This window comes from Phalacrocorax aristotelis, chromosome 2 (genome assembly GCF_949628215.1).
Source record: "Phalacrocorax aristotelis chromosome 2, bGulAri2.1, whole genome shotgun sequence".
Taxonomy (NCBI): Eukaryota; Metazoa; Chordata; class Aves; order Suliformes; family Phalacrocoracidae; genus Phalacrocorax; species Phalacrocorax aristotelis.
The window spans coordinates 131,691,374-131,718,513 of NC_134277.1; the positions used below are offsets into that span (position 1 = coordinate 131,691,374).

Below are 27,140 nucleotides of genomic sequence, written 5' to 3' on the forward strand. Positions count from 1 at the left end.
AGAGTGCCTGTGTAGACAGAAGTGCTTCCCACTCACCTCCTGTCTTTCAGCTGTTGCATGCCAGCAAAATGAAAATGACTGCTCTACTACCATTTTGTTTCTTGACAACTAGCATGGCTGCTGACTGGTAATTTCCTACTGCTGATTTATTTTTGGGTCCCACCTCCTGATCTATGTGGTAGTCTATCTCCAGTACTGCAGCTCAAAGAGTCTGCACACAAGTAACGTGACTCCTAACCCCACAGGGCTCTGCATAGTAACAGTGGAAATTACAAGTTTTGCCAATTTGTATTTGTTCTATTCACAAAACATTTAATAATAATACCGTCTGAAAACCAAGACGATACATGATAGTTTAACAGCAAAAGCACAATCTTTGAAACCACTGCTAACGAGATCTTTCTTCCCAAGTAAAAGTCTTGAATTATACAGAAACTAGTGACAAGGTTATGTACCCAACAGACGTATAATCTGGTATATTCCAGAATTATTCCTCTAACTACACTAGATGGTCAGTGAAGAACAGCGATGAACAATGAAATTACCTATTTTAGCCCTTGCATTCCCTTCTCAAACTCTTTCTGAAGCTTGAAACAAAGGAAAACCAACACTGCAGCAAAACACAGTGCTAGTACCTATTCCCATGCAAACTCCCACAAGAACCAGGAGGTTCTTGGGATACCCCTCAAAACTCAAGAGAAACCACTCTCGCATAAAGCCAGCTTTCACAGTAACACAGTGCTGTTAATGGTGGTGCTCAAAGGCCTGGAGGTAGGCCTCACACAAAGGCCTCCATGAAGAACGATGTCTGCCTCAAACAGTACACAATTATCGGGGTTAGCTACGATATGAAAACAGAATACACCACGGGCATCATTGTCCACACTTGCCAATTTTCATCACCACCATTCAATCCTCCAACCCCCAAACAGTAAAAGAAAATTTTTAAAGGTCAACATAATAGTTAAACGTAACTGATATGGCCCAGAATAACACACCGTCCTCTGACTTCAGACCACTTTACACCTTTATTTTCCATTCATGCACAGTCATTTCTTTCTTTTCCAGTGCAAAGGGACATCTGTATTCCAGGTACCTAAGTTGTGTCACCTCCTCGCCCCATAAAAACTCTAAGTTGTGAACAAAACACACAATATCAACTCTACAATTTAGCTAAAAGGGAGTGAATGACTACCACTTTCAGACATACTTAAAAGAGACCATCATCTACAGCGTGCAAGCTTAGTGAACAGATTTTTTCATCTACATACACTCTTCAGGTTCCCTCATTCTTACACAAACAAGAAAAGGTGCCACAAATGATCTCACCATTGTGCAGTTAACACTAATTTCACACAGACCTGTAGCAAGAAAATAGTTTGAGGCCTCACTAAAAATTCAATACCTTGGTATCAAAGTAAGCCATGACTCAAAAAAAAAAAAAACAAAACAGCAAAACAAGCAAAAGTTTACACTGCAGATGCCAACATAAATTGGCAAACAAGTACAAAAAGCTTTAAACTATGTTATTAGAGCTACCTTTTATAACTAGTAAAGTATCAACAGGTTGACCTTTTCTTTTAAGATAAAGGTAACAAGTATTCTAGCCACATTGGAACAAAACAGTATATTTCTGGTTGCAAATTTTTATTTTGCAAAAAATCTGATGGTTTAGACTTGAAGAGCTTTTCTCCTTGAGAATATAATTGAAATCTGCTAAAATCATGTATTTTTTCTGTATACACACATAATCTTCCTCCACAAAGAATCTATTTTAGCAAATGGATAGAAAAGGAGGAAGAGATTGCTCGTATCTCTGGAGACCAAGGTACAAATTTGTGTAAGGGTAGCAAGGGAAATTAGTTGACAATAATTGCTTTCATTTCTGGGAATAACATAAGTGATTGGTCAGCAGGTCCTGACATTAATTTTGAGATAGTAAAGAATAAGGACTGAAGAGCTACCTTGTGAACATAAAGCTAGTAGAAGCAGCATGGAGACAAGTAATCTCCACTTTAGACCGGGTGACAGCTGAACTCTCACTTGCCCAAGTATTAGAACATATGACCTTGGGTTTTGGATTTGTTTTATTTTTGGTTTTGTTTTTTTAAATTTGATCCCATCACACAGGCATATCATGAACTTGTAAGTTCATAGAAATACCTGTAATTAAATTTGATAGTAAATACTGACACTTTTTTCATACGCAGACTTTCTTCCATCCCCATAAAGTTCTCTTTTTAAATGCAGTTTAGTACCTCCTACATAATCTGTGAGGTACAAACAGGTGACATACTATACTGTTTTTAATTGGAGTGATTTTCTTCAAAATCCATGGGGCAAGGCTCATTAGAGATCAATACTGACAGCAATGAAAAACTAAATCCCTTCATACACAGAAGAATTACAGCATGAGCAGAGTAAGAGTAGAATTCCATAATAATTCTGACCTAACAAGTAAAATGTTACTTCACTTTCCATGCCCATTCTTCAATCCCAGACTTCTCCACTGAGGCAGCCAATAAAGCAGCCAATTGTGATATGCCCACTATAAATCCTACTAAAGAGCAACAATATGTCTTACATAGCTCACTAAGAAAGCATCAAAATAGCAACTCTCAGTCATCACTACATCAGATATATGTTCTCACTATGTCCCAGGATCCCCCCCATAGAAGCTCATGTGATCCATAATGTCTAAGATTTATGGATAAATCATCACATTCAGTACATATTTTAATGAATTAGTCACCTATACTCTCTGCTCTTATTAATATATTAATGGTTTCCATACAACGTGGGCTATTTCAGCAAAATACAAGTTACTTGCTGGTTGGAAAGGGTAACTTCTTGAAGTTTAAAAAAACAAACCACAGAAATATGTAATTGGGCTTTACAGAGGGCATTGCATCTTAGCTGTAAAAAGCAAATGCATATTACGAAGATGCTTCTAAATATCTAAGTAATAGGAGCACATTCACAGAAAGAGTGAGATATACTATCAGTTATAACTGCTAAAATGAGAGCAAAGCAAGAATAATATCTGCCAGTAACTGTATTAATGGGAGACTGTTATGGAGCCATTTAAGGAAATACAAGACTGGGAATGGTATAATGATGCAGCTGCCGAAGGAAAAAAAAATGTATGTATTGTTAATATGCTGTTGTATAGTTTCAGACATTTAAATTAATGAAGTAATTTCAAACTTCAGAATGCCAAGCACCCCAGTGACCATGCACTTTCCATAGGAATTGTGCCTATTTTATTTCCATAGAACTCTTAAGATTTCCATTAGTCTTCAACCTGAATAACATGCAATTTCCGTAGAACAAGATTGAAAAAAATCATAAACAGTAACAAAACATAATGCAGTAAATCCACCACGTTCAAGATATATTTTTCAAACTATTCATCAACTCAAAATAATTGTATAAAATCAGCATAAGTATTCCAAATGCTCAGGAGAAGAAACACTGTTCTAGGTAATAGGTAAATGCAGGACTGAATAAAGCAAATTGATTTCTTCCAGTTTTTTCACCATGTAAATACTATTTCTAAATACTCACGATGCTGCCAAAATAACTTTGTTTTAAAACCCTGTTTAAAAAATTCCCCAATTTTTTTTCTGTATCCTAAATTGATTAAACTATACATGCTGTCGTTTTTCATGTCACATTTCTACTTGGTATGTTTTGAAAAGGCTAAGCTACTGAATCATTAAAAATAGAGAATGTTTATATAATGTAAATACTGCTGACAAACTACTAACCGTAGAACTGGTAAGATGCCTTAGTAATATGTAACCACTGATGTAATTTACAAATTATTTTTACTACTCAAAGTTGCCATTCCCCCAATATGTATGCCTGTTCCAAATGTTATTCCAACACAGAGCAGGCATCCTGGCAACTGTATTTATTCCCTGAAATCTTAAAATATTATCAAAATATTATCTATAATAAATCTGTGAAATATATGTTATCTAAGCTCGATTATCGTGATGGGTAAAAGCCAAAGAATACTTCTGTAAGGCTTAAATTCCCAAGAGAAGAAGAGCTCAGATCCCGTCTGCAAGCACACAATGGAATCACAGCTGACGATGCACATCTTTTTCTGTATGTCTCCATATGCTCAGGAGGTTCCCCCCCCCCCCCCCATTTCTCCCTCTCCGCCTCCCTTGCTCCCAGCATTACATTGAAGGATTTGTCATTATCTGCCGCCAGGAGTATAAGAATGTTTTAACAACTAACAAAAATAGTGCGGTGAACTTCATCTCATTTAAAAATAAAAAGAAGGGATCCTGCCAGAGTAGCCATCTGTAACTAAATTAGTAGTAGAAAACGGGTGGATGAATGGATGCTGTAATATACCTTCTATGAAGTGAATATCAGTGTTACTCTGTTCTTAGGTAAAACGTTGTGTCACACAGAAGAGTATATACTGTACCACCACATCTAACCTTCGACCTCCAAAGCCAAACATAGAAATAATTGAACACTGAGCATTTTAACGTCTATAAGAATACTGAAGAAACATGTGGGGTTTGTTTAATACTTTATACCTATTTGCATATGAACTGCATTGTTTAGAGAGGACAACCATAGCAAACATACCTAAAAAAAAATCAACGCAGCAAGAACAGTTTTAGTTTGGCGTTCCCTTTCTCCAATACACTATTAGCACTCAGCAGACAAAGACAGTTCCGTTTATACTTGCATTTGGTACTGGTCTTTAGTTCAGCTTTTGCTTTTAAACGACCTGACAGCATCCTCGAGGCTTAGACCTCATAAGCCTCTGCAGTTTCTCAGTTCTGGTGTAAGGTGCTGGAGAAACTCCGGCTGAGCGCAGAAGCCCAGATTTTGCCAATGAGACAGTGACATCAGCAACAAAGGCAAGGAGCAGAAGACAGTGGGCATTGTAGCAGCAGCTGGCTCGCTCACTGACTTTATTCGTCCTGCTGCAAAACCTGGGCTCCCTGCAGATGGACAAGCTCTTACTGGGTTTTTTTTGAGGATGGAAGGAAAAGTTGGGAATGTCAACACTACAGACTGCTTACATGCCTCTTTCGACAGAGCCTTTCAGCCTTGTAGTGAGCAAGCGGCGACCTAAATGATGACAAGAACATAAACATTACTCTGAAATAATTAATTTTTACATCGGACCTTCAGTTTAATGCAATACACTACACTGTATGGGAGTAAATGCCTACTATTTCCTCATTTTTCCACCAGGAATAATCTGTGACTATCTTCTCTCTCAAATAACGTAGTTCCAGTTTAAAAACTTAACTTGAACTGTCTTATTCTTGATAGCAATGAAGTATTCCCTCCTTAAATACCTTGAGTTTCAAACATAGCACTGACAGCACCAGGATGCACAACAAGGAACACAATATCTACACGTTTAGTAAAGAAGTGTCTTCAGGCATTGCAGAGATACTGATGAAGCACGTCATACATGGATCCTCTCCCTAGTAAAGGCCACACGCTGCAGAAAATACAAAGTTGAGAAATCTTAAGTTTCTATGCGAAATTAAAGAGTACAGTGGCTGAAAAAAAAATGGGATGATTACACCACTTTTGTCAGGCGTTTATTGCCTAATGCTCATCAAAACAAGATACAAGACTATTAAAAATTATGTTATTCTTCAAATATTTGTATGATGATTTGATGTTAAAAAGATCGGCCTTTCTTTTTAAAGTTAGCAATATTTCTGAAGATTGAGTCCATGACAAAGTATTTTGTTCAAGACCATAGATGACCAAGACTAGCTATGAACATTAAGCTTATCACAGCGCTTTCCTAAATTTAGGGATTAACCCTTCAGGGACAATTTACATCTTTATCTCATGTGACACAGTGGAGCCGACTTCTGTGTTCCAAACTCCAAGGAGCTGTATCCCAAATGCCAAAATAGGGGATAAAAATGCATGAGCATCCATACATGCCTGCATACACGCCTGTACGTGCAAATATGCACAAGCCTGGTATATCCTATCTGTGACACTACCACTGACGTAAACAATTAAACGTCCTGAAAACTACGTAGGAGGCGCAGTACCGACACCAACTGTGATAAAACGGCCGGTTTCCATTCACAGTGGTCTTAAGCTGCATGTAAGCAAACAAGAGCCCTGCTTTGGGGAATAACAGTTTCGGTATGACATTAACAACGGCGCGCAACGTTGTCATTGCTCTGAGAGCATCCAATGCAGCAGACCTGCAGCTCCCTTCTTTGAGGCACTCGCAGAGGATTCCCCCATGAGAGGAGCCCACCAGGTGGCCCAATGCCGCTATCGGCTTGTAAAGAGCCAGGAAATTAACTGGCTAGAGTTGATTTTATAGTTCAGTACATAAAAACCCAAAGGGATAAAAAAAACAAATGACTGCCTTCAGCCACAATGGCAGCAGACTAAGAACAACAAAAAAAAATGCTTTAAGTAAAAAGACTGGCAGTCTTAAACTGCTTACTTATTTACAGCAGCAATAGAGCTCTGCTGTAACTGTCACGGCCAGACACTATATGCTTAGCTCAAACTATACTTAAATACCATAAAAATATTACCGGTTCAATTCTAAAGCCTATTCACCTGCTTCCTACTACTCTGAAAGGGGGGGGGGGGGGGGGGGGAAGGAAATACAAAAACGATTATTACTGAAGAAGCAGTCTCCGCTCCTTTCACAAGGAGACTCTTTCCTGGCTAAATTACAAATGTATTCAGACAGTGGGCTCCCACATAGGCACACTTCAGGCAGAGTATCCAGGCTAACACAAACTAAGATTCAGATATCATTATTCCCGGTGACTACCAGCAACTCCCCTGCCCCCCACCCCCCGGCCTCGCAAAATGTTGGGTTTTTTTTTTTTTTGCCAGGCTCCCAGGCAGGTTTCCTGCAGCCGAACTCCACGGCCGGAATGCCCCTCTCTGGAAGGAGAGGCATGTGATTCCGCGGGCCGGGGGGGGAAACGCTCAGGCCCGAGCGGAGCCGAGGGAGCGCGGGGCAGCGAGGGAGAGGGACGAGGCTCCAGTTACACCTCGCCCAGGAGCCTCCGAGGAGCGCGGCGGCAGCGCGGTCCCCGCCGCGGCGGGGAGGGGCCGAGCACCCGCCCTCCGCGGAGGCGGTGGGCATCTCCCCACCCGCGTGGAGGGGGGGGGAAGGCCCCGCTGCCTGCCCGCAGCCGCCGACCTTGCACGCAGCCCCGCGGCGGGGGAAGCCGGAGCGAGCGGCGCCGCCCCGCCCCGCCAGCGGCACCCGCCCAGGGACCCCGGCCCCGCGCCCAGCCGGCTGCCATCCCCTCCTCCTCCTCCTCCTCCTCCTGCTGCTGCTGCTGCTCCCCGCCCCGCGCACACACACCACACACACACACGCAGACACACGGCACTGCGGCGGCCGGGCCCCCACCCCCTCCCCGGGCCGCGGGGAGGCGGCGGCCGGGCGCCCCGGGTTGCGCTCGCACGCAGCTGTGCCACCGGGGCCTGGCTGCGCGGCTGCAGCGCCCCGCCGCCCGCCCCCGCGGCTCGGCGCGGCTCGGCCCGGCGCTGCGCGGCGCGCACACGCAGGCGCAACCCCCGCGCAGAAAGTTAGAGAAGTTGCCCGCTTTGCCCCTTCCCTCCTTCCCTCCCCGCGCGTCTCCTGCGGGCGCGGAGCGGCGGCGGGACGCCCCGGCCCCAGCACAGGGGGAAGGGAAGAGGGTACCGGTAGCGGTGGCCCCTGCCCGGTGTGGGGAAGGGGGCGGCCGGCTCAGCCCCGCCGAGGGAAAACGGAGCGGCCCGCACCCTTGCGCACCAAGTCGTTGTCAGCCGGTGAAGGGGAGGGGGTGAACACCGCCCTGCTCCCCAAAACACCCCTTTTGTCACCGAGGAGAGACCCTCCCTCCAAGTTTCCGCGTCGCTGTGTGCTTGGGGGCAGGGAGGGAAACGTCCTAAACAATCCTTCAAAATCGCCCTCCGCACCCCCGCTGCCCCATCCTCCCCCGGCACGAGCATGGCAGCCTCCACCCCCCGGATCAGCCGCAGCACCCCTCACCTCCCCGGCTCCTCGTACTTTCTCCCCTGCCGCCCCCAGCGAGGGGCGCGGAGAGGCGGCACCCGACCTCCGCCTGGCCTGGGAGCAGGAAACCAACCCCCTCGGCCCGGCTGGGTGGGGTGCCCTATTCCGCCCCCCCAATCACCCCCCCGCCGAAACAGGGGACGTCCCGGGGAAGTAACCCCGTGCTCCCCCCCGTCCCCCCGCCGGGCCCCGGGGCTGCGAGCATGATGCCCCGGCGAGGGGCGGCCCCGCGGTCCCCTGCCCCCGGCTCCCCTCCGCTCCCCCACGGAGGGGGCCGCGGCCCCCCGCCCCGCTCCCCTCCGCCGCCGCCGCCGCGGGGGAAGCCGCCGCGCCGCGGTGCCGCCCGCCTACGCCGCCCCTCCGCGCACCGGCGTGGCCCCGGGCGTCCCCCCGGCGTTGCCGAAGGTGGCCGGGGAGGCGCGGGGGGCTCGGGCACACCCCCGCCGCGGCGGGGCCGAGGGGGCGTGCGGGAGCCGTTACCGGGTCAGCGCCGTCTCCCGCCGCGGCTGCCGCCGGCGCTGACCTTCGCTTTGTAAGATGAAGCTGAAGCTGGGGCTGCGGCCGCCATGTTCCCGTTTTAATAACTGCCTGCTTGTTTATTTCAATGGAGACCCTCCCACCACTCGCCCTCCCTCCTCCTCCTCCTCCTCCCCTTCTACCCAGAGGAGGGCCGGACGGGAGGGAGGAGTCGGGGGGAGGTACAAGTCCCTCCCCCCTGCCCCCCGGGCACGGCGGGTAGCGGCCGGGCCCCGCGCTGGGGGAGGTCGGCCGGGGCGGCACCGCCCCGCACCGCCCCGCACCGCCGCCGCCGGAGCGCGGGGCTGCCCCGCTCCCCGCCCGCAGGGACAATGGCAGCCGCCCCGCTCGCTCGTCCCCTCGCTCGCAGCCCTCCCGGGAGCCTCCTCCTCGGCACCCGAACGCGAACCGGGGAGAAAAAGGGGAAGGAAGGGGAAAAATAAAGTCCTTCGCCCTCGGAGGGAGAGACTTTGAATGTGGCCCTTCGCGGTCCGCCCTCGGAGGATCCTCGCTCTCCAGCGGACCGGAGCGATCAGCCCTGACGAGGCTTGCAGCGGCCCGTATTCACAAAAACAGGGGGACGGGGGGAAGGGTCTTATTGCCTTTCTTTGCCCCGGGGGAAGAAAAAAAAAAAAAGGAAAAACGCACACATGCTGAAAATTGTGTCACAAATACACAGCATCAAACTGTATCGTGCTCACAGGAATGAGGGGATGAAGATGGAGGGTTTTCCTAGGTTGGAGGAGCGCTTACATGAGTTAAAAATTATTAAGGGCTGGAGGATGACTGTTAAACGTTGCCCTTTAGTTCAAGAAAGCAGTCACGACACAGAAGTTCTGTCTTAAAAGAAAAGCTTTGCATTTTCACAAGTGTTGATAATGGCGAGCCTATACCCTACGCACTGTTAACTATTGTTATTTTTGACATTTTCTGGCATGGGTGTGCAGCCCCAAGTTTTTCTGCAGCTATCCACAGATTATACATTGCTACTGGTGGCATGGCTAACTCTGCTTGCAGTTAGTCTTGTCCAATACTGTTTTGATCATAACCCGTATTTTTCTTACTTGTGTCTGACTCAATTTTTTTAAGCTTTTTTTTTCTTTCACTGGGCAAAAATAGTTCAATTGTTTCTCTGAACAAATTAAAGAAAAACTGTCTTTCCCACTTTCCTCCCCCATGTTAAAGAAGGTCTTTGCAACCAAGGCACTGAAAATTTGTCCTGGAGAAAGAGCTTGGGTACAGGAGGGACAGCCATCAGAAACCTATTTGAATTTAGTCCCATTAGGAAATGGGGGTGGAGGGATTGTAGTTTGTATGTGCTCAATTAGGGCTTTGATGCTAAATTAGCCAGAGACCCTACCTACCTTAAATGCCACTGTTTTAGGGGGAGTACTTTTGGCATCATCTCCAGATGGCAAGTGAGCACACTCCAGTGCTGGGCTGCAGCAGCTGGAGAGGACAACCTTCCTCAGTGTCCCTCCCCATCAGTCGTACTCAGCAGAGAAATTACTCTGTCTTCAGGAAGCTCTTCCACCCTGCCCATACACAGGCAAGCAGCAAAGAGATTGAAGGTTTATTTTGTCTGGAGTTCAGAAAAATCAGAATATTACCTTGAAATAACATGGCAAATTAGAGTAGCTTGTATGGGGAAAAAACCTGGGGCAAAGAGTTCTGGAGAGACAGAGCTTTTCTTCTGGCCTCATTTGTTATATCTGTGCAAATCTCTGTAGCAAATAAGCTAACAGTTATACAGGCAATAATCTCATTTACCTCACAGTCGTGATTCATTCATTCTCCTATTCTAAGTGAAACAGTGGTCTGCTGGAAAAAAAAAAAAAGTGCCTTTAATTATCTAGAATTGCACAGGTAATTTTAATTCCAGCTTTTCTCATTTATGAAAGCTTGATTTTTTTTCCCAGCTTCACACTTCCTTTAACGTAACCAAAAGTCTTTATTAAACTAGTGCCTAAATCCACCAGGAAGAGCAAGGGAGGCCTTTTACCTTACTGCAGTACAAACATAAAAGATAGCTCATGCAACACAAAGTTTATGGTCTCAACATTGACAAAACCCCCCAAGTCTGATGTGGCTGAGTGTCCTTGTCAAACTGGGTGAGGGAGGGGATTTAACTACACACACATGCTCAGATCCACTGAAATTTGTTACAAACTTCTAACGCAGGAGCAAATGCGTTTTTTCATCTAAGGCCAAAACCCAAAACCCGGGTTACAAATGTCACTGTGTGCAAAGCCCAGTAATTTTGTTATTCCTAACTGCTAGTCTTTAAAGGGAAAGCACCATCTTCCAGATTTGATAAATGCATTTGAGTGCCGGCCTTATTCAGCATTACAGCTCTTCTCTGAACCTTTTCCAGTGTCACCATTGCTGCGCTGTGCTGACTAGAGCTGGCCTTAATTTTTCAATAGAAGCTCCATCTGTTCTAAACAAGAGTAATATAAACTTTCTGTCATCCTCTCATATTCGTTCTCCCCCCATTTCTAATCATGCTGGCTATTCTGTTCACAGCATCACTTTATACATTCACTTCATTATTCACTGTGATCTGCAAACCTTTCTTGCTGTGAAATTTAACACAGAGAGGAGTTTTTAATTAATACTGAATTTTCAGTGAAGTTTGGTTAAATTTCATCTCATAATTTTTTTTTCCTAAATCAACAGGAAAAATATCAGAATCTGAACTCAGCCATGTTTTTCTGATCAGTACAATGATATATTGTAAATGTTCTTTCATTATTACTTATCTTTCTACATAACATATTTCTTAAAAAATTGGTACATGGTGTACTGTGAGTAAAACTAGCATTTGCAGGTGTGTTTCTAACTGATTTTCAACTAAGTGAAAGTTATTCTTCCATAAGGTGAAAGGTTATGAAGAAATTGTTGAATGCTTTTGGACTTGGTGGGCTACTCAGGTATGGCTGCTGTCTCATAAAGCTCTATCTGCAGCTTTAACATGTAGCGAAGAAGGGTTTACGTGCACCTGCTGACACCAGAGCTATATGTAATGCAGCTGCTGGTGCAGAAAGCCCTTTTTCATGAGCAGCTGCATTTACCCTGTAGAATCACTCTGCGCACCTTTATGGGGAATTAAGTCCCCACTTACTCATTAACCTTCCCAAGTGGATTTAAATACGGTCTTTATGAAACCAATAAGATTTTTGTTGACATAGTATATACCTAACTCAAATCCACAAAGAAAACAAAATGAAAGTTAAAACCGTTTAAACCTACTATGTCATCTTGATCCTCTTTGTGGTGGGGGGGACCCATCAAGGTCTTCTGTCTGAACCCTCAGCTCCAAGTAGGGCCAATTTTGAAGTTATGCCTGGTTTCCCAGGGTCATATTCAGCTGAGCTCTTACTGTCTCCAGCGATGGAGATTCCACAACCTCTCTGGGCAACTCATTCCAGTGTTTGACCCTATTTGTGACACCACCACCCCCCAATATCTAATAGGTCTGTTCCAGCTTGTGCCTGTTGCCTCTCACAGTGAAAAGGCCACTGTGGACCTCCAAGAAGGCTCCATCTTCTCTATACCTACCCATTAGGTAGCTGAAGAGAATAACATTCCCATCAGCCTTCTCTAAGACTGAACAGCCTGACCTTCTCAGCCTCCTTTCAGCCTCTTCTCGTACATCGTGTGCTCCAGCCCCTTCAACATCGTGGCAGCCCTCCTCTGGATTTGCTTTTTTATGTCCATGTCCATGTCAGGTACTGGGTAGATCAAAACTGCATGCAGCAGTCCAGATGCGATCTCACAAATACTCTGTAGATGGGAATAACTGCTTTTCTCAACCTGCTGGCTATTCCCTTGCTATTATGGCCCAGGAGGCCCTTGGCCTTGGCATGCTGTTGTTTATGTGTGCTCATCGGGACCCCCAAATCCTTTTTTTGCAAAGCTGTTTTCTATCTACTAGGCCCCCAGCTCATAAAGTGGTTGGCTATTCTGTCCCAGATGCAGGATGCTGCACTGGCATTTGTTGAACTTCATGAGATTCTTGCCAGCCCATTTCTCTAGCCTGCTGAGGTTCCTTCGGCGCACTGACCACTCCTTACCAACCTGCGGTCTTCTGCACTTCATCTTATCACCAAGGTCTCTGACAAAGGTGTTACACAGTATCAGCCTCAATATCCACCCTTGAAGCATACCCGCCACCAGCTGGATCTGCTACTGCTGCTCACAGCCCTTGAGCCCAATGCCCCAGCAAATTTTCCACCCAGCTTACCTTCCACTTACCTATTTCATACCTCCCTGATGTGGTTAAAGGAGGTCTATGGGTGATTTGTGTCAAAAGCTTTGCTAAAGTCAAGGGAAATAACTTCCACTGCTCTCCCCTTCTCCACACACTCAGTTATCTCATTATAAAAGCAGTCAGGTTTGTCAGGCAGAATTTGCCCTTTGTAAACCCTTACTGCCTGCCCCAGTCACCTTCTTGTCTTTCAAATGCCTGGACGTGGTATCCAGGAGGATTTACTTCTTAATCCTCCCACAGACTGAGGTCAGGCCGGCTGGCCTGTAGTGCCATGGATCTCCCTCCTTGAAGGGGGACACGTTTGTCTTTTTCCAGCCACTAAGCGCTTCCCCCAGTCACCACCGCCTTTACACAACACATGCACACACCTGTCATGATACACATACCCTATTGTTACTACAGTTACTGTGCCCCTGTGACCTCGCATCGCATCCCCAAACTACCGCTGATTATCCTCCTTCCATTAGCCCTTTACCAGGTTCTGCCCTCTCAAAATAACACATTGACTTGCATGGCACTATATTCTTTTAAAGCGTCTAGGATCTGGCTCAGATCCTTCAATAGCACTTTGGCTTTATTTTCATTTGATACAGTGATACAATAGACTCACTAAGAGCTTGCAGTGAAGAATATACCCTAGATGTATAGTGTTTATGTGCTAAAACTATAAAGAAGACTTTTTATTTTGTCCTAGAAAAACTTCAAACATTAAAAAATACTTTTTGCACCTCGAATAACAAAATTGTAAATTAAAAAAGTGGCTAACCAAACATCTTATTATATGGATTTCTTATTAATTCAACAATTTGCTTAATATTAATTTTTTAAAATCAGATAACCTTTAAAAGCTCCATACTTTTTAATACAAGAAATCAGGCAAGATCAATTTCACCTTATAACATGTTTTGAAGAAAGTTACAAATGTGTAGGGTAAGAATTAGAATTTTAATCAATATCTGTGCAAATATTTTTATACTAGAATACATTACTCATTTTACTCATGCTACTTCGGTAGCAGTTCATGCTAAGACAAAATAATGTTCAGCTGAGGAAGATACACCTGTACAGCTAAAGCACAACTGCTATACTAGTACCAGAAGTGTGTATTTTTCTTGTATTGTAATATCACAGAATCACAGAATCACAGGTTGGAAGGGACCTCAGGGATCATCTAGTCCAACCTTTCTAGGAAGAGCACAGTCTAGGCAAGATGGCCCAGCACCCTGTCATCCACAAAACCTTGCATTTTTACCTTGCTGGACCTGCACCTCCATTTACCCAGCCCACTTATTTCTGCCACTTTCCTTCAGCTACGTGTAGCGATTGTGACCACATGCATTGCTGAATCAGACAAACAAAATCTGCCTTCAAAGCTCTTCTTGCGCACTGGGGTGGGACTGCTGAGCAGGTGGAACCAAATTCTACCCATGAGAAAAGGGGTAGTGCCTGCTGGGCACTCCTGGGCAGCCTGCTGGAAATGACCCTCCTTGAGCAGAGGCGTTGCACCAGATGACCTTCAGAGGTTCCTTCCAGCCTCAGGAATTCTGTGGCTCTGTGATACTTTTTGTGGAAAACAAAATTCTTTCTGCTACCCTGCTTTATTTCACAGTGCTCTCCCAACTTCTCCAATTGTTCTTCTTTCTAACCATCTTTTTTTTCCCCTTTTGCCCTTATTTCCCCTTTTATCTTTATTTTTGCTAGTCTTTTATTCTCAGTCTCTCCTGTATTCTCATCCTGCAGCAGGTGCTCAACAATAGTTATGCTGTGACATACTCTGTATATTCATGCAGCCTATTCAAAAAGACATTGTCATTCCTTCTACTGAGGATGAAAAAAGCCCAGCTCACCCCTATACTCTGACGTTAACCAGAAATGTGAACAGCCCTCAGGCATACACATGAAGGGTTATAACCGAGCTACATATAAGAAATAGAGCTAGAAGTGTTCCATTATGGTTTTGCTGTTTAAAGAAAGAGTGTCGTTCTCTTCTCCTTGTAATTACATGGTTAAATATGTTAACTTACCTTTCGTTTAAAATTGTGCAACACTGCCTTCTTCCCTTGATTTCCTGCCCTTGAATGCATAATTTTTTGTACCTTTGCAAGAATTTGATAGTAAAAAGCATTGCTGAGGAAGGGCAGAATTAAAAGCCATCCCACCATTAGCAAGTGGAGTGTTAAGTACACATTAACAAGCCCCTTAGACACACCCTTTGTGCTGCTTTCTTTGGGATGTCCTCCCAAAAATTATTCTAAGGCAGATTTATTAATTCGTATTTAATAATTAGCTCTCAGCACTGACCACATACATTAGTATGCTTTCCTCCTAAATCATAACGATTGTGCAACCCTCAGCCTAAGGGGCTCTACATCTTTTATGTTGAAGGAACTTTCCAAATTCACTGTTAAGCTGATTACACCTTGAGGATGATCAGTCTATGTTCTCCATTGGCTGCTTACTCTGAAAACCTAGAGATATGTACACATGTAAATTTACTAGCTCATGTAATTAGAGCACAGAATATATATATAAAAAAAAATCAGAGTGGTGGTGAAGCATGTTTTTAACGGGCAAAAACTCAGCATGTCTATACAAGTAGCACATTTCACGCAGCAGACTTACGATCTGCCCTCTGTGTTGAAGTTCTTAATACCATTATGAAAGAGATGAAATCAAGATGGAAGGATGACAGTGATTTAGTCACAGAACCAGTTAAATGGCTTTCCAAACTTGAGGCCATAGATAGCTTTTTGATTTACAGATAGCACAGAAGCTTGATCCTTTAACTGAAGTAAATAAAGTCCAGAAAGTATGAAGAAGGAAATATAAGGAGACGGGCAACACTTCAGGATAGAGTCAAGAGGTTTAAGCTCTGAAAATTCAGGCATTCAGCTGCTTGCTGGCTTTTTTAATCTATTATTTTAATTTAATTTACTTTTATTATTAAAACAATTACATTTTCATTAGAGCTCATGTTTTTGGTTCAGCTGCCAATCCTAAACTTCGGAATAACCAAATTTTTGTGCAGAATTATTTTAATCTAACAAATATTAGAAAAAATTGTTGTCCCTGAGCTTTTCAGACTATGTAGTAGGACAGAGGCTTTCCAACCCTGAGACTACCTCCATTTCACCCTAATGGCATGCTCTCTGAAAGCACCTTAGCATCAGCTTCCTCTGACTCACCAAACGAAGGCATCAGGGATGGGGAACAGTCATTCTTAAAGGCTGAGCCAGAGAGTGCAGAGCAACCAGCAGAGCTGAAGATTTCCCTGATCAGTTGTGGACTTCTGTCCTTTTCTTCCGCAAGCAGGTCCTTGGATTTGCAGGCTCTGGCGGTCTCCTTCAACTGGTTTCCCCCACTTTGGGGCTTTAGTAGCAGACCCTATCGCCACATGATTCCTCCACGTGTAGGATCAAGATCACACATTGCTCACAATACAGCAAGCAATTCCATGGTTTTCTTTCTCCTTTCTTCTATCAGGAAGGAAAGGTAATGGTGTTGACTTTTAAATAATCACTAGGCATCAGAATTAGCACCTCACCAAAATGAGTCTCAGCTCCAGCCTCCTTGCATACTCAAGTAGACAGCTCTGTATCAGTAAAAGATAGTTCACGTTTCTGAAGTTGTGATACTATCATAGTACGTTCTCACATCTCTGGTTTTTGTAGACAGAGATTTTGCTTTTGTTCTTACTACCTGTGCCTGTTATATACGTCCTTTAAATATGGCTCATCAGGAAACAGTAAAGTTAGCAAAGGCTGAAGGTGGAAGAGGCTACGATTGTAGTATGTTTTGATATTTTTTTCCTTTAGCATACCACTCCAGCCATTCCACTTTTAAGCTCTCAAATACATTTTCAGTAAATATCATAAGGATTGTGAAACCAAATACTAAAAAGTAAAGCTCTTTCAAAAAAAAAAAAAACCAACAAAAAAAAAGATAAAAGGAACTAAGAGAGAAATGGCTAAGCTACCTTAGTGCTTGTATTTGCAGTAAGACGATACATGCTTGAATAGGTGCTTGAAAGACGATGCAAATACACTGAATGGTTCAGGAAAGCACAACTTGTAACCATGTGTGTACTTACACATAACTTAACCAACTCAGCCTCACCATTGTCTGGTGACTCCAACGTGATGGCTAAGGTAATGGGCTCTGTCAGTAGTCCTGCTTGCACTGTTTAAATCAACCAGTGTTTTGCAAGAGCCACTGTAGCCCTAATGGTTGGAAGACAAGTGGCATAAAGCTATCCCTTCCTGCCCCTGCACCTTTGCAGTCCTTCCTATGCTGCTCCCTCTTGGAAGTCAAGTTGCAGCCTAAGCTTCCCCCTCCCCATTTTGACTCTTATAGTTAAGAAAGATCCTGCATTAGACAATTCAAGTATGTTTGATGAGATGGTTACAGATACTGTGCTTGCTGGGATGCAGGCTTCCAAAACCAGTCGTCCTTTGTATACTCCTCTATCCACAGTCTCAGCCTTATGCTTGCCAAAGGGGAAAAAAAAAGTCCTCTGAATGACAGACTGAGCTGAGACAAAGGTGTCCATTTTTTCCATCAGAGAGTGCCAAAGTATGAGGAGGAATTTAATTTCTATATAGAAAACTATCACATTCCCTCTTAGTTTAAATACAGCTGTGTTGGTTAAATATATACCCTGAATCCAGAAAAAAAGAAACAACAAGATCACGAGGCTGAAAGAGGTCAAGAGGCCATCTATGTCCACCCCCCTCCTTTAAGGCAGGATGATCAGCACCTTCCTCACTCCTAATGCATTGGTCTAACCTGTTTGTAATGACTTGTGATGAAGACATCTCAGCCTCCCAGCCTACCGCATTGCTCTACTCTTGCCACCATTAGTTTTTCTAATGCTTTAACATGGTTTATTTTGCTGCATTTTAGGCCTTTATCTTCTCCTTAAATCTACCATACATATGGAGATATTTTTTTTTCCCTCTCACTTTGCCAGTTCTCACCCTTATGCAGAGCTACTGCAGTGTTTCTCCTCAGCTTTTTTCTACCCTGAGCAACCCCAGTTTCTGCCAGCTCTCCTTTTAAGGCACGTTATGCCGGTCCCTGCTCATTCAAGCTGCTATGGACTTTTTCCCGGTGGTGCAGAGAAAAGGGTGCATTTTTGATACTGAGCGTACTGCTTAGTTTGAAGCCTTACTGATGCTGGAAGCATGACTTCATTTGACACACAGGCTGTATGTCCTTTCCCACATCCCAGTAAGCATCTTATTCCTCCCCCACCCCTCCAACAACAGGGAATCACTCACTGTTATTCAGAGATCTGGTCTACCATCCTGACCTACCATCCCCAAATTTAAAAATGCAGTTTAATAAATTACTACAGACATTATATTGATGTATAGACATACATCTCTTCAACTGAAGACCTCACCCAGTCATTATTTTTTAAAAAATGAAAGAAAGAAATCTACAGAGGTGTTTAGAGCACTAATGTTTGTACATTTTTGGTAAAATCAAAACTTTACATCAGAGTATAATAAACAAAGAATACTGCTACTGCTTGTGTGTAGATCTGCCTGAGTTTTTTAAAGACAATGGCACATGCATTATTTCCTGTACTGATCTTATTTCTGCAAGTCAGGATCAGGAATATCAGAGAACCACTCTTTAAACTACAGGAGAGTCTTAACATCTCGTTATAGTCTTAAGCCAAACACTCTGATTTGTAGGAAAAAACCTCCAAGGATGAAGGAAGATACTGTTTATGTCTATGAAACTGAGACGGTCACATTTGCTCAGCTATTTTATTCCTACCTTTACATTTTTTGAAACAGGTCGCATAACTATAGGTTCAAACAGGGAACAACACTTCTGCAGTTGCAGTGAATAGTTGTTGAACGGGATCCCATTTTGCTAAGGACTGTACAAGTTTATTGCAAAAAGATTTTCCCTGGCCAAACATTACAAGCTAAATATCAGATAAGGAATGGGTGAACTGAAAAAAAACCAAAACCAAAACCCAAACCAAAACAAAAACCCAAACCAAAAACCCCCAATCTACAACCCCCACCCCCGCCCCGCACCTAGGGGCTAGAGTTAAAAGGAACAATTTAAAATTGGCCAAGTACAGGGTTTGGTATAATAGAGAGATGTCCTACTCCAGCAGCTGCTTAACTGTTATTGAGTCACTCTTGGTAGAAACTAGAGCAGGGTAAACAATGCAACAATTCAAAAAATTCAGGAGACACCCTTAGGTAAGTGATTTGGCAAATATATTTAGCTTTGCTGGGGATACTCACCGAGGCTACTTACATGCCTAAGTACCTTGCTAATCAGGAGGCTATTTAAGTTATTTGGAGTCAGAAATTGAAATGTCTTTGTGTGAAGTTGGTGGGCCTGGTTTTAGGAAGGTCTTGCAAGACAGGATCATGCATAATACAATATGCCTTCCAAACATGCCTTTAGTTTAATTCATTTGCTACCTATATATTTTTTAAAGATCATTTTTTCATACTCATTATTGTAGATCCAGGTATTCCTTTTTTGCTGTTAAAATGAAATCGATGAAAGAAATGTGTCAATCCAACTCTTCAGTATTCATAAAATACTTATCATTTTGAGGCAAGGCATGTATGCAAACAAAAAAATCTTTTTAAGAAATTGCTTAAACCTCATCCCCTACTGCTCTGATAAAATCTTTCATTTTCTTTTAATAACACCGATAAAGAAGGAACCCTGGATTGTGACATGTAGAACGGGTACTATTCAAGGAAAGCAATGTATAACTTGTGTATAATTTTGAACGTGCTGATATTCATAAATATAATAAATTTTGTTTTGTTGTATAACAAAACACATAGTTTGGTTTTCCATGCTGACTGTCTTACACGCAGTTTTATGACAAAGTGCATTTTAGTTTGTTATCTCCCCCTAAGAACCAAGTAAAGCATTACATATTCCTTTTAAATGGATTACATCCCTTTTCTCTGGAGGAGCTGCTCATGATATTATTCAAGAATTCTATTTGATTCATTACTTTAAAGTGTGTTAAATTCTTCAGTGCCCGTTTCTTTGCATCCTCTTCACTTTCACATTGTCTGTGAATACTTGCAAGTTTTGGTGGAGTAAGAAAATATGTTGGTTAGAGAAGTCTTGTATTGTATTTCTGTTTAACCATCAGATGGCCTATGCAACTGTGTAGTAATAAACCACAATTTACTCACTTTGTGAGTTTATCTCCCAAGTACTTTCTCACCATTCTGTCAAAAAGTAGAAAAAGTAAGTGATAACTACGGATATGAGGGAGAGCAGGAGCAAGGAGTAGCAGGCTTGTGTACATAGAGTAAGCCCTTCTAATTCACATGACTCAAACAAGAAAATCAAGTGAGCTGGCAAACCCCAAACAATGGAATGAAGAAGTAATGCAAGAGTAATTCCTAATTAATGCTGTTTATTTGGTAGAAGCAGAGTATTTAAAATTTTTGGAATATAATCTGAACACCACCATTCAGCATATGTTCGTTTTAAAACCTATATTTATCATTTGTAATATAATGTGTTATATCTCAAAATGCGCCTGTATATACATTATAGGCATAAAATGCCATCTATAAAATCACCAGCTGTAGTTATTCATACTCATTGTAATTAAACATGCTGAAGTCAAAGCAAAGAGACAAAGTAATAGAAGCTAAAAGAGGAAAAGATAAAACTATGCATATTTCTGGGCAGATAAAATTCTAATAAACAAGAATACTTTCAAGAGATAATTTCTTCTCTTTACATGCAAAATGCCAGTTTGGTGACTGGAGTAAGAAATTCTGGAAATTAAATGCAAATGAAGGTGAAAATGAAAATTAAGTTGTTTCTTAAACAAGGAAATGTACACACATATTAGATATCCCATAATCCATAACCAAATCATGACTGAATTGCTACTTCAGAGCAAGTGAAAAGGTTTATTGAAAAAAAAAATAAAATAAAAAATGTTCCTGAATAGTCAAGGTATGGAAATGCCTCTTTACTTATACCTGCAGCAATGGGATCTCAAACTTCAGATGTTCCTCTAAGACCTACCTACCCCTAATCCAGATAGGAAAAACATGTAAAAATACTGTACAGTTTGCAATAAGGATGGAATCTACCTTGAAATACGACATGATTTTCCTGAAAAAAAGCTGCTAAGAGAAACAATGTGAAGATTCAACCCTATACGATGTTTTGTAAATGCAAGTATTATTCTAAATAGGAGCAGAAAGAAACCTCGCCCTACCTCAAATCATAGTGTCTGCAACTGCCACTTACTTTAAAAAAAAAAAAAGGAGTGCTTTGTAGTTCTTGTGTAACTGGTTCACACACAGGTAGGTAGAAATCTGCATCAGAGCCCTGTGTCAGCTCTTTTTCATATGAATGTCTTGCGTTACCCTTACCTTGCCCCATGCACTGGGATGGAACTGCAGCACTGACATCACCACTTACATAAAGCAAAATAAGTTGTACAGCATAAAAACCAGACCACAGAATACCTTTCTCTGGCTATACCCTCTGCTTTTTCCCAGGCAGTAGCAGTCCCCCCTCTGCACTGTAAGGTCTTCCTATCGATACTGCTACTTATTGCCTGTTTTAAGTATAAATAATACTCCGGAGAAAATGCTCCTACGAGCAGGGCAATGGAAGTCAAACAGCTGGCAGTGTATCAGCTCCGAACTGAAGGCTTAAAACTCCCTAAACATACTATGTTTTTAACTCTGTTAAAAAGCATGGTACATCTGTGCTATTTCACAGTCGACTGCATAGTTAAGCCCTACCCTGACATCCAAACCCCTCTGTGTTTGGGGGTTCCAGATGCAGGAGGTGCTCAGGCGCTGTGAGTCAGGCAAGCCTTTAGGCACTGAAGAATGTACTCATAAAACTTCTCAACAAAACCACTATGGAAGCCAGACTTTCAAAGCTGACATAAACTAGCAATCCCAGCACAGTTTTAATGGTGAAAAAAAGTGAAAAAAAGCGATGCAAGAATTCGACTTTTAGAGAACAATCAACTACTTTGAACTTCTTGGCCAGAGTAATGAGATATTATTCACCACTCAGGTGAAGGGGCCCATTTTGGTACAAACCAGGACTAAGGCACAAATTTACACCTCTTGGATTTGCACCCGTGCAGTTTCTAGCAGTGTGCTCCTTTTGCCCCAGCTGCGTTCCTTTAAAACAACCCTTGCCTCCATCATGTCTTCTCTTGGTTTTATTTCCTTTTTTACTGGGATTGTTAAAAAATCCTCAGGCTCCCTTTTCCACAGAGAAGTTGCTCTCTCTCCCATCTTGAGAAAGCATGGCCAGAGGGGAGGCGATGGGGGGGGGAGGCTCCTGCCTCCACTGGGCACTGGCAAGTGCAACGTGGTCCCCCAGCCCTCCCAAGCCAGCGCTCAACCTCAACGGTCCCTCACAGGCACCAGGAAAAAAATAATCATTGCCTCACTGGCAATTCGAAGCAATAGCTGGGTGAAGAAACAATACAAAAATAATAAAAAAATTTTGAGCTTTGTTCCTTTCTTGTTTAAAAAATAAAGTTGCTTTTCAGTGGAACTTCTTTGCTTGAAACCTGGGCATCAGGCTGATGTAGGGAACATAATAAAATAAAATAAAATAAAATAAAATAAAATAAAATAAAATAAAATAAAATAAAAGCCTGACATGACGGTAACAAAAGGACAACTGCCCACCCCACTTCCCATAGGCAGTGCATCTCATCAGAAGCCTCATGGCTCTGGGTACGAGGCAGCACACCTGGGAAGAGCGGCCTCAGGAGTCAGTACCAACAGGCCCCCGCTTTGACTTTTCATACAGAAAGAGAACAGGCCTAAAATAAGCATAAGGAAAACAGGTCTGCTGCCGACGGGCCTGAGGCACAGGGATGGGGCTCGCAGCAGCAAAGCCCATTTTGTAATTTCCTTATATCTCAATAGAATAGCTTCCGTAAGCAATTAATTCACTTACAAACTAATTAGAAGAGGTTCAGCACCTTTAAAAATTAGTCTCTCATTGTTCTAAAAAAACTAACAAAGTACTAATTCTGTTTGTACAAGTGAATTTTCCACAAAGTAATAACTGTTTTCTCCGGACTTCAATTCCTCAGCTAATTTGATTGCATGAATTAAGGCATAGAAGCTTCACCAAGATTATAGTCAGGTTTTTTAAGGGACACAAAAATTTGTGTTTATGTAGCTTCACTCGGGAACCAAACATTTACTAAGATAAATGGTAAGGTAATTATATTCACTGTTACTGAATGAAAATGACAGAGAACCTTATGTAATCATTCTATTTCTGCAAATCCATGTTTTTTAGCTGCTAGCCTGCAATCTGTATTTTACCCAGTCATATCCCAATTTCCTCCCTAAGACAAGCTGCAAATTGAGTTTATAGTTTATTTTAATATTTCCTGCCATCAAATTATATGCATAAGAAAACCTGTATACTCGTGCCATAATCCCATTTCTGATGAAGAAAAGAATATAAAGGCCTGTAGTATAATATTGTCATGCGAATGGATTTGTGTCTCCGTATCTTAGCTTGCCCAGACTTTGAAATCTTTTAAAGTAAACAACATATTTTTCTTAGGTTGGCTGGAGAAGGAACATAGAAACTTCACATGGAAAACTGAGATATCATCTTTCAAAATTAACAAAATAATGGACAGTAAAAAAAAACCCGTGTAACATGGGGTTTGCTTAGAGTTCCATTAAGAAACGAGGAATAGTTCTCCAGGCCCTTCACTGAAACAGTGCAATATAACTTGAGACACAAACCAGATCTTTGTATTTTACAGAGTGCAAGTTTTGTGACATGAATGTTTAATTTCAGTAGAAATTAAACAAGAAGCCACATCTCTGAGGGTGAAAGTCAAAGAAAGAATTATACCTGCATTAAATAAATTTCAAAAGGAAAATAAACCCCAAACAAATACTTTCTGTGCAGAAAGCAAAGTATATAGGAGAGCAAGGTATCATTAGGAGATCAGTGAAACTACTTTGATTTCCTAAAGAAAAAAAAGTTGATGTGAACAAATGAACGTAAGGGGAAACATAGGGAGACCATCATAACTCCAGTTATTCCACAGGAATACAGAGCAAATTATGAGAACGAAGTGAAAAACACTTGATTATACAATAAATAGGCAAGATAAAATCAGTTGAGGGAGGGAATTAAAATTGGTATTTGCATATTTTTAACACGGTTGAAATTCTTATTATAAATCCAGTAAAGCACAGGAATTATACATCGGCTGAAAATTAAATTAGACGCTTTCTACAGCAAATATATAGCAAGACAAAATGCTCGTAATTTTTATGCTAAATGATATGCAAAGTACAGAGTACAATCTGGGGAAATGAATGTAGTAATGGCCAAGATTTGAGAGTTGGAATTTCAGGGTACTTGAAACTTTAATGTGGTCTGTTCTGTCCTCAATGCTTTCTGAAAATCAGGTCCCCTCTGATGTTTCTACAAAAACTGGGGCACACAGAATAACTAGCAATTTGTTAAAACTGTGGTCTGAAAGTGCCTTCAGGAAATAGATAACCTTACAAGGTTTGATAAATATTTTGACTGACCTCAGAGAAAATTTTGGGCAAACAGAATATAGTGAATGTCCAAAAATTAGTATTAACACGTAATTCACACCTTCTTAAAAGAAAAACTAAGATGAAGCATGCTATCTGATAAAGTTATGAAGAAAAAAAAATCCAACTTATTTATGAGAAGGAGAAACAACCTCCCCCGTGCATCATGTGGCTGAATAATCACTGACAAGCACACAATTGTCAGAGGTATTCAATGTTTTGGGAAAGTACCAAACTAAAAGGCAGGAATGTACTTCTCAGACCGACAACCTAACCACACCGCTGTGTGATGCTGAGGAAGTTCTCTCTTACCACATCACCATGATAAGGTGGTGTGATTAATACTAATAGCACGGGATACAGTGGTGCTTTAATTTCTGTAGAACACTATAAAACTATATAGTGGTACCGTTATATTTTCATGACTACTCTTACAGCGCTATTTATTTTTCAGCTAGACAACTGTAGGTAAGTCTTTGAGAAGGTTTTAACACACTTGAAGGTACAGGACATGCACAATAAGAAAACAGTTCAAGCATGAGAGTACAACAAAAAATACTAATGCATTTCAAGACTGTTGTCCAGGAAAAGTAAGATACAACTGTTCAAAGGTTTTTCAGTATGTACTGGAGAAAGTTAAGATCAGACAGAAAAATATATAAGGCCATATATTTGGGCCTGCTTAAAATCTTCCTTTTCCCTCATCCTTGCATCAAGCGTATTCTACAGCCCACAGTCTTGACCTGTAGTCACCTGGGTGCCTACTTTCTAAATTAAAAGTCAGGAATTACTGAAGAGTATGCTGGAGAACATCTACCCTTTGGCGTACCTTTTTGATACTTGTCATGAATAAGCTCACGAAGGAAATGCTCGACTGCTTTGATTTTCATTGCAAGGCAGCAGATCAGAAAAGAGGTGCAGCAAGGAGCCTGATACACTTGAAAAAAATTAACTGCTTAAGCAAAATCGATGATACCATCTCATGTAAAATGCTTTAAAAATTGAAGTAACACCTGTAGTCCCCAGCCAGGTTGTCCTCATGAAATAGCAGGGCCTGTTTCACAGGTTTGCATGAGGGTTGGTGATGTGTCTTGTTAATCTTCCATAAACAGTGACTTCAAGCTGACTTATATGGCTTGAAAGACTTTCAAAGCCATCTTTAAAAACCAGAAAGGTAAGCAGTGAGTATTTGAGTTTATTTAGCTCTCTATAAGCTTAAGGAGGTTTATAAATTTGTTTCATCTCATTTAGCAACTTCATTAATAAAATGGCAGAGCGTGTTGCAAACAACATGCTAATCACATCACGTAATGGTAAAACAAGAGGTTCTGATGGTATTAGTGAGAATGGAGATGATACAAAAACCAGAGAGGATGAAAACACTGTAAGAAAATACGATAGCAAGCTTTGAAAATTACTACAGGGAGAGCACAGGCAAAGTCCGTGAAGGGAAGGCTGAGAGCTGGTGACAGCAGGCATGCCAGAGCAGCCCTGCAGGTGACACTAGACAGCAATTTGGAGGAGGTTTCGCAATCTGACATAGTAGCACAAAAATATGTAAAAATCCGGCTGCTCCTGTGGCATTTCTTTTCTAACAGGGCAGAGAAAGCCACTTTCACTAGCTAAATCTGGTTCAGTTTTCACTCCCAGAAGACAGCAGCACAATGGCATGCATTGGAATGAACCAAAATGAAGGGTAGAGAGAGATAAAAGGTCTTAAAAGTTGCAAGGAAAACATTAAACTATTAAGAGGTTTTGAATTTTCGCTTTCACAAATGTTATGAGAGAAAGAGTTTGGAAACATCAAATAAAACATGATGGAGAAAAATGAAGAAGACTTGGCAATGGGTATATTTCTTGACTGAGTCAATTCATTCCATCCAGAAACCATTCAAATCTCTTGCTGAAGAATGGTGGCAAATTAGAAATGAGCTGTGGTTCTCTCCACTAGTCCCAGGGAGAAGGGCTTCCTGTTCCAAAGGCCTCCTGCCAAATGTTATCTCCATCAGTCACAACAAAGGAGTCAAGGTCTGAAAGAAGACGGGCAGCTTCCTTTCAGAAGTACATACTCTCAGTAATTATCAAATTATTTCATGAATGGTATTCATCACAAGGACTGGGGGCTTATCATCTACATTTTTCACATAAATTCTGACCAACATTTTAAAAATGTGTCAGTCTGAAAGTTGACAAATCATGTTAAATCATCTGAAGTGGAAAGCCACAAACTTCACTGTTTAGCAGAAAGCACCGATACCATTAGACTTTGATACTTCCTCATCACGCCAAAGCTTCCTTTAAATCATGTTGTCCCTGTCTCTATTTTAGGGCTTTCCAGCTCTTCTCTCTTAACCGGAGCTTAAGGTAATGGCTTCTGCTGACAACTGCCTTGATCACGGACAATTTCTGGCCTAGTTTCTAATAAGTATAACAACAACTGTCATAGCCCCAGCAGGGTCTGTGTTCACTGTTTCTCACTGCTTCTCTTATTCTCTAAAACTCTGGAGTAGTCAATGTTGTAATATGAACCACTCTGCTTTACGCAGAGGGAGAAATATAAAACTTCATCAATAACTGATCTTTTTTTTTCCTTTCTGAAGTGCTAAAACCAAAACAACACACTTCTCATCCTTAATTTTATGCACTCGTTTTTGAAAACAGTGAATCACAAGAATTAAAAGGCAATGCAGTTCTGTCTTTTGGGCCA

The 27,140-nt window shown here is 42.1% G+C and overlaps 1 protein-coding gene across 3 annotated transcripts in view; it reads right to left on the reverse strand.

The window, feature by feature from the left end:
- NCOA2 (nuclear receptor coactivator 2) overlaps nucleotides 1–8,710 on the reverse strand; it is a 196,732-nt gene extending 188,022 nt beyond the window's left edge. The window contains exon 1 of one of the 3 annotated variants that reach the window (XM_075085208.1): nucleotides 8,577–8,710. The gene's annotated coding sequence lies outside the window, so the exon portion shown is untranslated. Of the gene's footprint in view, nucleotides 1–8,029; nucleotides 8,053–8,576 lie in introns of those variants that run through there. The other 2 variants (XM_075085210.1, XM_075085209.1) reach the window with 2 other exon arrangements.
- Between the last annotated feature and the right edge of the window lie 18,430 nt (nucleotides 8,711–27,140).